Source organism: Struthio camelus, chromosome 6 (assembly GCF_040807025.1).
Source record: "Struthio camelus isolate bStrCam1 chromosome 6, bStrCam1.hap1, whole genome shotgun sequence".
Taxonomy (NCBI): Eukaryota; Metazoa; Chordata; class Aves; order Struthioniformes; family Struthionidae; genus Struthio; species Struthio camelus.
Genome location: NC_090947.1, coordinates 41390679 through 41406660, shown reverse-complemented (window position 1 = coordinate 41406660; position 15982 = coordinate 41390679). Strand labels below are relative to the sequence as shown.

Below are 15982 nucleotides of genomic sequence, written 5' to 3'. Positions count from 1 at the left end.
AGAAATCAGGGCAAGAGCATTACTATAAACTCATCTTTTGCATATCTGTTTTCCTCTACCTTGTAAAAATAAAAGCAAAGCCACTATAGAGAAGATGCTACCAAATTATACCAGATTTTGGAAGAGAAAAACTTATAAATAACAGTCCTAATCATGTCCCATTTAGTATCAACACTTAGTGACAGGATACATATTTCTAGATGGTAGAAGGTAATGTTTTATTGATGACGGGACTGTGAGGCACAGAAAGATTTGAAATTGAGCAAACGTAATGCTGTAGGTGGTAGGCTCAAAAGAAATTTTCAGGAAGAAAGGATTAATGCCTATAACTACCTATGAATGTAAAGAATCCTTAAACACAAGTAAAATATCTCCCTTTTAACTAGTTGTCCATTCAAATGAAAATTGACATTAGTTAATTTACATTTTTCATCTACAGAAGTTCCAGAGCTTCTATCATACAAAAAATTCAATTCAGAAACACTTATAAAACCTCTAGATTGCATACTAAGTATTCTCTTGATCTTATGACACTTGACCTACTGTGGGTACAATGGAGAATAACTCTCATTTTGAATATTCATTATCATCTTAAAAAAATACACAACATTTTAGTGTCATACAGGAACAAAAGCTATTCACGGGCCAAAGCCCAGTCACTTAGGTTTACCCTAGATTGATGATAATACATCAAAATGTCAGAAAATATGTATTTACCAAGTTTGATGAAGAAAATCTGACAAATACTATTTAAGATAAGTGGCATTTTCTCCTAATTGTTTTCAGATGAATGAATGAAAACCTAATGCCCTGCTACTTTGGTGGAGCACTAAATGGCTTGAAAAACTCATGTTTATACAATGCACTGGTACACACTTTAAAAGGAGAATTGAAACAGTCATGTTCATTTACAAATCTATCTTACGCATACGTTGCTGGAATTGCAAAAGAAAATGGAAGAAAAATACCCCAGATTAACCAATTTTTATTTATGCTCATTTGTTGTCTTTTATGAGTTTGATATGACATCTCAATCATCCTCTTTTTTTCTGGTGCTGTTGTGGTTTTGAAAAACATATGTTTCATCTAACATGCAATGTACTTAAACGCATCATTTACTACAGCTAGATCATGTAGCCAAGAAAAACTCTTTTAAGTCTTCCAGGGTACTGTAATGTATGCAAGTATTCTAAAAAAAACAAACAACTAAATACCTGGAAAGTAGTCATCTAATTCTGTACACTGCTCTGTGTAAAGGAACTTGTGCAGAAACGTTTAACCTTATGTCCTTGAATGCTTTCATAAACATTAAAAGTTTACTGATAGGAATCAGGCAGTAGAGCTTGGCATTAGAAAGGTGCATGAAAGGTGCATGGAAAGAGGACACTGTAGGAACCTGTAAGACCTGTGTCTTACGCTGAAATTTTGGGTTTTCCACAGTCACTGGAAGAGGATGATTGATACTGTTACTGTGCCCAAGCACACCATCCACCGTTGTGACTCTGGTTATATATGGATATGCACATATTTAGAGAAATATCTGAGCAAGCTTGGATACTTGATGAAATCCAGCCAGAAGAGCATGGAATGGTTGCTGCTTCCAACACCTGAGCTGAAGCCATTAAAGCTAGTTTAACATCGTTACATAGTGCCCTGATGAGCGCTGGAAGAAAGTAACCTGCAGTGACCATGTAACTCACTCAGTTTCCTTTCCCTACAGATCTGCTTAGCTGCATGATTCATAACATTGGGGAGATAAGGCATCCCTCAGCACACTCCATACCACAAATTTTGATTATAAATCTAGCTTCTGATATTTTGATTCATAGATTTAAAGCTGAAAAATACGGATTCAACAAAAAGCTTAACTAAATCCAGAATAGAATTTTTAATAGGTCTGAGAATTTTCAATAAGCTTTGAACAAATCTGTTATTTGATTTTGTGCAGCTCTCAATAATGCTTCCTGGAATGGCCAGAATAGGAAGCAGAAAAAGCAACTTATTACAAGATGGACTGTTATGCAGTAGTCTGACTTGAGAAGCAAGTACTAGAGGTCACAACAGGCTTTTTCTTATGAGATGTCCAGCTGAATTTTTCATGTCAAAGAGATTAGGTGAATCTTGGTATTTTATTCCTCTGAGTCAGGGGCCTATTCTAGAGATCTGCAGTTGGTACTTTCAGTTTTTGGCCCTAGGACAGAATTCATTTGTTCAATGAACTAGAAGACAAAGTAGGACTGCATGAGGTACAACGGGATGCTGAAAGATCAGAGCTGAATTGCACCGGCAAAGATATATAAGGATGCTTACATTCCGCTAAACCTGCTAATTGCAAATATTCTCAGGCCATTATAGCAATTGAGGAGTATTAATGTTCTCTCTCATAGAAAACTGGAATGCCTTTGTTACGTAGTTCACTCTGAAAATTACAGTACATCACATCATCTGTCTCCAAGCAAGGCAGAAATGAGGGCAGAGAGGAGCATATTACTTCATAACCACACAAAGTAATGTCAATGGGTAAATGGAAAATAACGCTCTGACAAATCCTCGTTTACAAGTAGATGCAGATAAGAGTGGGAAACTCGAGGTGTTTCATCCATTGTTATGAAAATATAAAGAGCATCAAGGATCGTTTCTGGTTTTCTATCATTACTTCATTCTCCATCTTCCACCTATGCAGTCCACCAGGATCCCAGAGGACAGTTTCCCTGAATGTATTATGAGCTAGGAAGGCACTCAGGCTAGCGGCCCTGCAGAAAATGAGGCCAGAACTGAAATCTACCAAAACCAATAGAAAAGTCCCATTCATTTAAATGAGATTTGGATCAGGCTCTTGACAATTGGTGTGTCAGACACTCTGCCTAAAACCCACTGGCAAGTTCAAGCGGTACTATCGTGATTCACAGCTAGACTCCTCTCAGGTAGCGTGGAGGGAAAGCTAGTTCTCATGGCATCAGAGGTGATGGTGTAAGTCTGAATGTCAAATGTCAAAGTTTGCTACTTTAGAGAACGTAAAGAAAAGTCTACAGCAGCAGCGACATTTAAACTTTGCTTCTGAGAAAGAGTAGGTATATCCCTGTACAGGGGACAAACCCTCTGTTTTTCTTTCACTGTTAGAAAATGGTAAACAGCCATTCCATGGAAGGTCAGCTAGATACCTCTGGTTTGCTCACAGTAACAAAGGATCTGCTCAGTTGAAAGTAGTAATGCAAAATCACTTAATTAATAGCTGGACTGAGTATAATCTGTGGAAAGCATTTCTGACAGATGCTTTTCATTCCCTTTGCAAACCCCAATGCTTTCAGTTGTCTTTTACAGTTCATACCTTACTAGGCACCAAATCATTGAGATTTTGTCCAATTAGTCCTGTTGGCTCTTTTAAAATATTTGGTATGACTCTAAACCATACACATGTATCTCCCACACATGCAAATGATTCATAGGCTTTGACAAAAAAGTCCTCTCTAAATGCAAACATTTGTGTTCTATCAGTATATTTTGTTTCTACACAATGAAAGGAAAATTAAAAATATAACAGAGCATGCCATTAGAATGTACTCAGTTGTGTGATCATTTGGCAAAATGGACAAATGTCTCCTAAAGAGTATGTTGAGGTTCCCCAAACAAATTTTACTGGTAACATAAGGCGTGTTGGAGTAAATTCCAGCCATGAAACTCTAGTTCATTAATTTTCTACACCAACTGTCTCTTGCTAATTCCACTCACATAATAAACAGCCTAATAAAAATATACTTTCCTTCTCAGTCTACATCTGAGAATATTTATAGATGCTGCGTAATATTGACAGAGATTTGGATTTTTTTTTTGTGTGGTTTAATAGAAATTTGAGAGGAGGGGTGTACTTGTATCAAAATACGGGATAGATACTGTGCTTTGTGATTCTAAGGTGATGCAATTTCTCTACTGCTGTTCCTGCCAACTGGTGACCAGACACTAGAGCAGACTTAACCAGTAAGCAGAGTCTACCATCTGGTGGCTGGAGATGCTGAATGTACGTCCCACACATTACTGCATCTAGATTCAAATGGGATCTTTGTAGTTGGTAGACGACAGTTTTTTCTGATGACTGGAGGAGCAAAGTACCTTCTGTTTGATAATCCTGTCTCTCTTGAAGGTCTTTTTTTATAATTTATATCTAATTCTATAGCAGCTTTTCTGAAAAATCTAGATGAACTTGATCTTTATTTGGCCAGTTTTTTCCATGGACTCTGATTAATACCTTTGCGCATAAAAGCAGTCATACCATGATATTTGATGTTAACAGATCAGCAAAACTAAATTTTATGAAGCTTTAACACGAGCCTAATTTGACCACTTCCAGGCTTTCTTCCTTCCCATTCACTATGTCTGTTATATAAGAAATCATTCCCAGCATCGAATTCATCATGATAGGAATTGTCACTGAAATCAGTATTTCTGAATGCGTCACCATTAATGTTCTACAGTAAATACAGTAAAATTATATTTTAAACACATACGTAACCAGATGACCTGAGGTACTTACGTATATCATTAAAGTGCTAAAGGATAATCAAAATAAAAATTGCTAAAGTAAATATTGTTCTTAGTAATTAATCAATGTGTAGTTGCATTTCACATTCCTCAAATCATAAAGTGACTGGCAGGGATTGTATGATATGAGGCAGTATAAGAAATAATATTGCATTTATCTTTTCAGATATGCTTAGTATAAGAACAACAGAAAGCTGAAATTACCTTTGCATTAAGGTAGAGGACTTAAATGTCTGCAAATAATTTAAATCCTATTAGTGTACGATAAATGTTGACAGTAAAAAGGAATGACTGAAACTACTAAACAGTAAAGCAGCAAAGAATCTTTTAAGTGCCTAAACAAAAGATCACTTCCAACTAAAAGACATTCAAAGAGTAGAAGAATTTGTGATATTCCAAAAATACATACATCATCACAAGTTTCTGTTGTACCTCTCAAGGTATGAGTTAACGTTTTACATATTCTCTTTTCTACACTACACCTGGGTAGTCTCTTCAACACACATTCTAAGAGGAGGAAATACTATCCACAAAATGGGTTATTTCACACAATAAAAGAAAATCTTACTGAACTATCTTCTGAAAATCATATATAAAAGGCTATTAAACAACATGCATCTGGCCAGTCAAATGGTTCAGATGGCACACAAATAAATCCACCTACAATTGGTGGTTTCCAACTAATAAGACATCTGCTGACAATCTTCCAGCATAATATAGGGACAAAATAGGTTCTTCCAGACTTGAATATTTCCTTTATCAATCATGTAACTGTTGAAGGAAAGGAAATCAATCACCGTGTATAACAATCAACTTGGTAGCTCTTTCCCAGCCACAGTGGGTAGAGACATCATTTATGTGCTGCTGTTCATTGGGACTTATTTTTCCCTAGTTCGTGTCCTGTCAGTTCGCACGGTGAGACAGGCAAGAATGGACAAAATGTGCTGGTTGTGCCTCACTGTTAAGTGAGGAGAAAAATTCTCTCATGTGGCTTTAACTAGATGGAGTTCTGTTTAGGTCCAGCATAAATAACCGAAAGGAAAAAACATGTGAGTACACCAGTGCAAGTGCAGAAATCCCTAAGCATCAATGCCAGATCCTACTACTTTAAGATGCATATCATCTTTCTGTGGTTAATGCCTTATTATGACATTTTGACAAGGAGAGGATCTAGACACCGAGGTGTAATGAAACTGATTAAAGCAATAACAAAGTCTTACAAAGCAGTATGCGGAAACTACAACTGAAAACTACTGTCAAACACTGAGAGTCATTTAAGGACACAGACATCAGCAGTAAAATAATATTCATGCAGATACAGTAACGAACAGAAAGCTCCCCAGGTGCGGGCACAAGTCCTAACTCTATCTATCTTCTACAGATCCTGTTACTGGTGCTATGAAGGACTATCTTATTCTTCATTTAAAAATTAGTGCAGTATTACTTCAGAGAGGGATACAACGATTAGAATAATTTTTGTCCTACAGAAAACAGAAAGGAAATAGCACAACAGATATTCTGCCTGCTCTATCTGACAAGCTGCAGAAGATTAATACAGACAGACAATTTAACATTAAAACTTTTTTTTTTAATCCATGCAAATAGGGTGCAGGACTGAGTCAGAGCCGTTAGAGTCTATCTACTTAAAAGAGTTGTTGCACTTAATTATAGCGGTCACTAAAGGCACTTTTACACAGTATAAGGCAAACGGAGGGATATGCCGGTAACACTGTTTAAATATAAAATTACTCTCTCTAACCGGAGGAGTTACATGATCTTATAATCTGTGCTCCCATCAGGTACCAGGTAGCAGGCAGCATAATTTTAATCAACTTTTTGCAGAATCAGAACTGTAGTAAAAGTAAATGTATTTAACTTGACTCAGCAGATGGAGCCATCATGGATGTCTTACATTCTCTTTATCATAAATACTTCCATAATTTTATTAGAAAAAGTGGTAATTCTGTACAATGTTTATCCAGGATTGTTCAGCCTTCTCTGACTTATCAACCATTGGATATTTCTGTATTCTGTATTCCTGGTAGAAGCAGGTATGGGGCACAAACAAAAAAAATCGTGATAGCAGTGAAATTCTGGCATTCTACATATTCTCCTGAGGAAACAGGAAAACTAAAAGAAGACTCTAGTCAGCTTGAGTTGGCAATAAAACACACCGCTACTCCAGAGTCTCCAGATGTTCAAAAGTGGCATTGCCAAGCACATAGATTTTGAGATTGCCTTGTTCACCAGAAACTCTTGTCACCACACATCTCTGAAGCAAGCTTGTCTAATCAAAGGAAACCTAAAATGGCAGACTGATCATTGTTAAATTTTCTCATGAGAGGTCTTATTTTCATTAGCCTTATCACAATTATGCTATTTTTTAAGACTGTGTGATTTGCACCACAGTTTACAACAGATTATCTGCCAAGATAGTTAAAAAATTCAAAAAGGGAAGGAGGCATAAAGGTGGGGAAAAGATCAAAGAAAAGAAAAATGAATTAAAAGTAGAGAAAACAAAGAAAAGAAAATCAGTAAGTCATTTATATCCTATAATTAAGCAATAAAACATCATCACCATCAGTGAGCTTCTGATAAAGCAATTGGAGATGAGTTGCGGAAGGATCAAAGCAAGATGAGCAAAAGACTTCAGATTTGTCTTAAGTTTTGAAACTTAAGACGAAAAAGCCAGAGCATAAGAAGCAGAAGTCATGGTAGTACCAGAGATGTTTTGTGAGCCACTGCAGTTTGCAATAACATCCTCTTGTGCTCTGTCTATCCTGTCCTTTCTCTACCTTATCACTCACCTCTCACATATTCTTTCTCATCCTGTTCCACTGAGCAACCTTTTTCATCCTCTAATACCCGCACCAAACTCAATTCTTTCAGCACTGTAATAAAGTTATGGCTATAGGCTCTTGGCCTCTACGAGACCCTGGCTTGGCTTCCGCGTAGGTGCACAGTTGTGACAGCAGACAAGGACTTTGTCATCTCTTCTGTGTGAAGAGGAAAAGACCAAATGAGAAGAGTGGTGAAACGCTTCCCCCTCCTCCTTTTCTCCCTTTTCATATATGAACATGATGACTCATTATGACAGAAGTGTAATAAACTTCTAAAAAGGCAACTACAAAATATGTATTTTTTTCTTACAGGCACAGGGATATAAAAAAAAAAAAAAAAGCTCACACTTTCAATTGTATAGGACTAAATTATTCCATTGCCAGCTTTTGGGGCAATATTTAAACGTTACAGTCTACAACGAACTTGAGTTCTAAACTGCTACATCTGATGTGCAGAAGTAAGCAGTAAAAACTCAGAGTTTAACAGCATTGTAACTTCTTTATGTTGCACCATGGTTACCATTTAAAAACAAGACTTTTTTCTTACTCTGACTCTAAACTGCAGCAACCCCCAATCATTTGGAAATGACTCTGCTCAGCTTTCTTTTTAGCAGAAGAAACTTCGTGTACCGATCCCTCGGTTTTCCGTGTACATCACTCTGCATACTCGTAGTCTGATTTTGCAAAGGAAGCACTGACTCAGGCAGGAGGATCAAGACTTAAACCAGGAACTTGACAATTCGAGCGGGCAACGGACCCAGGCTCGAGCTCCATGGTGTGCCAGGCGGGAGTACTGCTCCCATGTAATCTCTTCTAGTTCTTTAGGCAAGGTTAAGTACATGTAAATTAAAACTGCAAGCTATTTTTGTATAAAGTTGGTATTACTAATTTGTTAACTATGACAATTTCACACAGAAACCCTTTTGTTGGAAACTGAGTTTCTCATGTAATAATTAGCTGTGGAATATTACCCCAAACAGGTGTCTGTAGCCTGTCAAAGTCAGAACAGGTGATTTAGAATTAGCGTATTAAAAGAACTGTGAATTAGCGAAGCAAAAACGTGTTAATTTCTTGTTCCATCTGTTAATATGAATTCACTGCCAAATATTTTACTTTGTAGAACTGTGCTGGGATTGGCAAGAACATACACTATAAAAAAAAAAAGTTTAAAGGCCTGAATGTTTAAAAATCATGACATACGTTACTGCAAAAATAACTTCTACATTTGAACAAGGTTTTTTCTTTTGTATCTTTTTAAACTTCACAGTGAAGAATACCATACAATCCATAAAATTAAGCTAAAAGCTCTCCCAAATAAACTTTAGATCTTTCAAAACTAAACCTCAGTACAGTGTCACAAGAAAACACTAGGAAGTGGTTTAAATTAAAAACTACAGCCAACATCTTTATCCTGCTTTTACATTTGATACCCAAAATATTCAAATACTCAAGATATATGTGATGTGAATGTTTAAACACAGTACCAGTATCTACCTGAAAAGCTCTGTCCAATCTCTCCAGTAACCTGTTTCCTACAAATATGTTTTTCCTGAAGGTCTTTTTTAATAGTGGGCATGTTATAAGCTTCTTCTGTAAGCAACGGCAAAACCCTCACATACTACCTATCTTACACATGTCTGATTCTTCACAATAGTATTTATAGCAGTATGAATGTCATGTCTTTTTATAATAATCCCCACTTTCATGTTCTCTCATCTTTTAATTAGAAGCTGGCATACTCCTTAGCTAATAGACAGTCTGGAATACAGCAGGATGGTCAGTATTGTAAAACCCCTGTACAAAAAATGGGATCAAATATTAATTTTAAAGAGCATATTTGCTAATAGGAAAAACAATATTTTTATGCCACGACTGTCTTTCAGAAAGAGAGAACATTTTAATGCATTTTAAATATAATTATCCAGCAATGTATTATATATATCCATCAACTATTAATGAACACCAGGTATAAATGTCCAGCTCCTAATATCTGTGACTAATGACTGCAATATATTTTCTAGTAAGAGTATTCCTCTACTTTTCTGAGCTTTGCGGTGAAATGTCCAACTATGTGCATCTGGTGTGTGCTCCACCTTAGTTCTCCTCACTAACTACCCACAGGGCTGGTTACCTCCATGCTCTCTCTCAGTTCACAAATGTCTGAGCCAGCTTTATGTATGCGGTCTAACAGATGCCCTTTCCAACTCTGAGCGTACCTTTCCCTTTGCACGTGCCTCTTATTCTGCAGACTGCACTCTTCAGAGCCCCGCCACCATCCAGTTGTCCTCTCAGCTATCTCAAGACTTTCCTTGTGAGGTCCTCGTGGAGCAAGAAGCCCACGGGACAATTTGCTATTTGTCAAGGACCTCTTGAACTGGAGAAAGATGGATCACAAAGTACATGCACAGACATCAAGAATGAAGAGAGCTTACAGTGTGGTCAAAGCAAACGTTGTGTGATTTCAACAGCTAATTCGCTGTTATCAGTCACTGTAGCATTACTGCCATATACTGGAGAACACCGTGCCCGAGTGCAGTCACAGACATAAACAGCAAAGCTGGGGCTCCAACCTACATTTACCCCAAATGCAACATTTGAATCCAATAATTTGCCTTTAGCCCTTTTTTCATGCAAGGCAAAAAGGTACATACAGAGGCTCAGAGGAAGATCAGGCACATATAACTGGTGAATGAGAAAGCCAAAGCTGTGGAAATGTATAGAAACCTTTCAATACTCTACATCTTGGTGTGTTTTTCACCAAGAATACAGCGTTCAAAAGCTAATCCTCACAGCATGTGAGTCTCTGCTGCGCCACGGATTGCCAAGGTAAGAAACAGACAGCAGTTTCATGCCTGGCCTTCAGACAGATAAAAGCAATTTACATCAAAATTTTCTTAGGAAACAAATATTTAAGCTTGACAAATCTATCCCCTCATCAGGCAACACTGAGGAAACAAATAAAGAGAGTGAAGATGTTTCTAATGGCGCACACATTCCCTGAAGCTTGCAATGCTACTGTGATACAGCAGGACAACGTTCTGGCCTCAGGCATTTTGCATCTTTAGCATATTTCCACAAATTTTATTTTCTAGCACAAGGAAATCACAGAGCAGTCCATATTGCTTCTTGGATTGCAAGAGAGTTAAAAGATGCATACCCAATTACTACAAGCATTTCAAGTAAAGCTTAGAGATATGCAGCAGGTTCTTAACTGCAAATGATATGATAGGTAGTTTCTCCTCCCTGGTTTTCTGCCACATCCAAGAGATTAATACTTACATGAATCATCTGTAATGACTAGCATAATTCAGGGTAGTGAATGAGATTTTCTGCATTATTTATATTATGAACTCACAAGACTATGAATGGTGGCTTATGTAAATTCAAAGCATGTTTACAGTAGCAAAGTGCACAAAAAGACAGGCAAGGGTTAAGTTGATATTTCCAGAGTTTCAGCTCTTTGTATCAACACTCTATTGCTTATTGCTTTAGTGCTGAGTGATATGAGTTACAGCCTATGAACTACATATGGGAAACTTTTATTGTTTTCCACATTTGAATGGAAAAATAATTATGTTGCTCACATCTTTCACATACTTAAAGTAAATGCATCAAATTCTTTCTCAGGGTGTGGGCCTGAATTCTTATACTTAAGAAATGAAGGCTGCCAAAATTTTAGCCTTCGAGTAATAAAGATTCTTGTTTTTTCTTTTTTTTTTTTCTTTAATGCTTGATAATTCAACCTAAATGTCAGCTTAGGCTTTAAAATAGAACACATCTATTTGCTCATAATATTTAAGAAATACAATGTCATTATGCTGTTATCAGTGGTAAAACATGTCTAATCTTGATATAGCATCACCTTTAACAAATGCTTGTGGGAAAAAACTAGCGAATGCATAAAACATTTTATGTAGTTTTAAAATATACAATACATTAAAGTTTTAGTTGACTTATCTGAAAAGACATATTTTTGGCACATAAATAAAAAAAGGCAAGGGAAGAACTTGTCAGAAGGCAAATAAAGTATGTAAATTAAATCAAAGGTAAGGCAGCTACACTTTTTGTATAAATAACTGTGTTAACAGATTTTTATGCATATTACAATTTATTCAGATGTATTACTTCTGCAAAAACAAATTCATTGCTTCTCTCCAAAAAATGGATTAAAACAATTTATTTTATAAAATTTGGATAGATAGGATAAGAAACGTAATAGCTATCTATGGAAAATAAATATAAAAATTATTCAAGCTCCATCTACTTTATGCTAGTAATGAGATGCACTTCATTCAAATTCCTTTCAATTGAAACAGTGCTGAGAAAGCAAGAACATGATTCTGTAGGAAATGATTTCTAATCTTCATGATAACATACCAATATAATACAATTATTTACAATTGACTAAGAGTTAATTCCAATAGTATAACATCTTTCTTGCAAAAATGTCAGCTTTTATTGATGAAACAAACTAAGAATAAAACATTTTTACTTGTAGTCTAACTGTGCTGTTTTTCATTCTGTTAACCAAAACAACACAGCAATACTGTAAACAAAAAAATAGCATCAAACTGGCTGTGTTTGCATGATTTTATCAAGAATCATAAGCAGTAAAGAGAGGCACTTTGGGATTTTTAAAACATTAAAAATGGTATGACAGAATTAACGTAGGTTTTTTTTTTTCTTTTTAAGATAATAAAAGTGAATTCACTCAGAAGTCATCACCAATGTCAATTGGCAAAGATCAGGTATCACTATAAAAATAAATACGATCATGTTGCAACTTTCACATTTTTAAATGCCTAACTGTCAAGATTTTATTATTTTTGGTAAATTAAGGGAAATGACACTTAAACAAATATAGTTGACATTTAAACCTTTGTATTTATACCGAACTCGTGGTGTACATAGCAGGACTGTTTTCACTGGAGTCCGAAGGTTATTTTATTCTTAGAAATTCTCTTGCCTTAGAACATTTCACCGGTAACGTATCTTAATATTCCTACAAAGAAGGAAATAGCTACTAGGTTTAGCTACTCCTCTGTCTCATAATCTAGGGATATTACTCAAAATCTGGCATTTACAAGCATGTTTTAAGTTACTAAAAATACAGGAATCCCTGTCCTCAGCTATACAGATATCTGTGTAGCCCTTTGAACTCCTTGCTCATCCCTTCCAGCCCAGCACCCTCTGAGGTTCAAGAGGCAGGATCAAAAATACCAACGTATTGCAGCAGACCTATTGCTCCGCACTGGCACTTGCTTTGCTTTTCCCACAGACCTTTTACAAGCATTTAGCAAAGCAGACTGGATGGAAAATTATATCATATCAACAGAGTTTTATCCTCAGACCGTTCCAGTGTAACAAACTACACAAGACACGAGCAATGACAAAACATGGTACTAGCTCAAAGACCAGTGATGAATACTTCTGTATTGTAAGGTCTGAATTTTTTTTTTCCTCTCTGAATCTGCAGCTGTTTGAAAAGATAAAATTAGTTTAACTTTTTTCTTATGGCAAGGCAAGTAAAGAAAAAAAAACCCCACATAACGGTGTGCCAAGACATAAAACCACAAGTAACTGAAGTCCACAATAAAAGCAGCTGCTTCATCCAATTCACATGGGGCTATCCTGTTGAAGCCCTTCAACTAATATTTAAGAGCATGAACAAGTATGCCCTTATAAACAAAATACAGCGACCAAGTCTTATCTGTTCACATGGGCTGGCCCAGCAAACTCAAATGCTGAGACAATGAAAGGAAACAGGTGGTTGAGAAAAATATCTTATATCCTCTAAAGCAGCTGCCCTACAAGAAATTCAATCTAGGTATCCTGAACAAACTGCCTTTTCATCAAAGAACATATACACGAGAGATGCACAGTATACCTATTTAAAACCATATATTGTATTGTACATTATACCACCAACTGGTTCCATTTGATTGGCATAATTTTGGCACATAATTATATTTGTATTTTTAAGAACAGTATTTAATTTGTTTACAACAGGTGCTTATGTTCCATTTGTACAGAAGAAATGTTGTTCCCAAAGGCCCAGGAATACGACTATATGTCTCACATTACTGTGTTTCTCCAAAGACCACAGCAACCATTAAAACGCCAAAAGGAAACAGCAGTAAGAATGAATTGACCTCCCACGTTTCAGCAATCTGAACTATTTGAAGTTCAGCACTCAGGAATACTGTAGTAGGTTAGAATGTGAGAAAGGACACATACAGGTGATGAGTGACCAGGAATACCACTCGGACAGCGAGAAAATGTTTATATACCATCATTGCACTGTGCTATGATAACGTTTACAGTCCTTGAGGGCACAATAAGAACCATTAAACAGGTAGTAAGTCTTTAAATTAAACAATTTGGTTGCAAAATTGAAATTTTCATTTTGAAAAAAAAACAATCATTTCTCTGGAAAATCATTAAAAATCCCTAAGGTTGCGATCTCATTCAAATACTTATAATATTAACTGTAAAACCACACAGATATCAAAACAACCATTCTGCAGTACCCCAGCCTGGAGCTTAAAGTATTAAATGTTTCTAGTTTTTTAGGCTGGTCATGAAACACGCATATTAATCTAAATCTGCCTTGGAAAGCATGGAGAATTATATTTCATATACATTTAGGACACACATCTTTGCATGAAGAACCCAACTTTCTTTTCAATATTATCAATAACGTATTTTCATTTTCTATTAAATAGAATATATATAAAATACATAAACACAATGTTTCTTTACAATTATGTAGAGAGCTAAATGTTTAATATGTAAGAAAAATCCAGCTAGATTTAGAAATCCTGAATGTATTATTAAATTCATTAGTATTTAAGGAAAGTTGTGATAAGTAATACTAGGAGATCAGTGCTTTTAACAAAAACGCTAGCTCAAAGTAGTTCAGCAGTAGTATGGAAGGGCTGAGGGACCGAAGCCATATAGGTATCTAAGGGTGGAAAGTAAATAAGGGTGGATGGATACCAAAGAAAGAGCTCACAGTACTCTCTTTTCTAGGTTATTAAAGTCATTGTGCTTGTCGTCAGTATGATCTCCACCCTATCTTCTGACCTTCACCAAGGCCGCTGTGATTGACTAAAGTTTATTATTATCTACACTCTGGGAAAGAGAAAGGGGGATAGAGTAGGTTAAATAGAGATTCTTGGCTACAAAGGCTTCATGCGAGTTGTCAACTGACAGTCCTTAAAATATAGCATAATATCTGTTCAATCTAGGCTTTATATAGATCACTAAAATTATTGCAGATGGAACTGGAATAGTGAAGATTTTGTGCAACAACTTATATGGCCATTTATCTCAGGTTGCTGTTTGATTGATTTTATTGTGTGCCTTGAAAAAACAGCTTTCTTCATTACATTACATACCTATCTAAAGAGAAGATATAATTATTGTAATAGCAAAATATCTGAATTTTTGAAAATAACTACTGATCATAGACAGCAGCTCTTAGCTGCAGCTGTTTCCATCATGACACTAATTCCCCATTCATTTGAATGGGGCTTAATGGTCCTGTCATAATAATCTTATTGTGACACCAAAGGAAGTTCATGGAGACAATGCAACAATGTTAAGATTAAATAAATTGATGTCCCTACTGTGATATGTTTAGTGTCGTATTCTGAAATTTCTATATTTGGGGAGCTTAATTATATAGAATTTATTAGTCTGACATATTAACCTCATTTTTATGGCTTCCTTGAAAGCTTCCAGATTTAATTAAATAATTCTCTATAGCTGCACAAGCTATTGACTTCTCTTGAATGTATTCATGAGTCTTCTCTGTTCTACAGAAAATGTAGTGTCAGGTTGTAATGGCAAACTATTTTTGGTGTGTCATTGCCCTATTAGAAATCTATAAGTCCAGCTGGCTGTAGTTTTTGTGTATGCTACATTTGCAAAATCCTACATTAGATGGATGATTAATGAACCACTCTATAGACGACTGTACAAACACAAAATGTGGTTTTGTGTGGATAGACCTAAGTATATAGCAATAGGTGGAAGAGAGCTTCCTGAAATTTAAGAAACCGTGTCAAATAGAAAATAAACATTTCGACAGATTTTTGGAACTGACCATAGTAGATATTATAAACAGATACAGATCAACCCCTCAAAACTTTCCACTACAGAATTAATCAGTATTGTCTCTACCATCAGCGTTTGGTCCTGTTCTGATTTTATTTCACATCTCTGTGTAAGCCCTATATGGAACAGAATATCAGATGATGTTACCCCTATCTGCGGAAATATTAATTTCGTAATCAGAATCTCAATATAGATGAACTGTGCAATTTATTTCTAAAATTAATAGGTTTTAAAAAAATGTAAAGGAAGCAACGATATGTTCCTGAGCCCTGATTCTTCCCTCTAACCACAGGTGCCCGCTCTCCCAAAGGCAGAGGTATCTCACAGTGCCTGATGAGCGCTGTAATATTTCTTGTCAATTTTACATTCTGCTTGGCAGCAGTGGAAACCTGACAGGCATCAGCACAGTGATTGGCAGCACCATGACTGATAATGCGAATCAAAGCAATTGGCAACAGCACCACTATCCCCCTCACAGAGTCCAG

At 36.1% G+C, this 15982-nt stretch overlaps 1 protein-coding gene and 1 long non-coding RNA gene across 10 annotated transcripts in view; one reads left to right on the top strand and one right to left on the bottom strand.

Annotated features, from left to right (window-relative positions):
• Positions 1-15982, bottom strand: part of ARHGAP15 (Rho GTPase activating protein 15) — a 351974-nt gene that overhangs the window by 232192 nt on the left and 103800 nt on the right. The window lies entirely within an intron of this gene.
• LOC104145702 (uncharacterized) overlaps positions 1-15982 on the top strand; it is a 67071-nt gene that overhangs the window by 13755 nt on the left and 37334 nt on the right. The window lies entirely within an intron of this gene.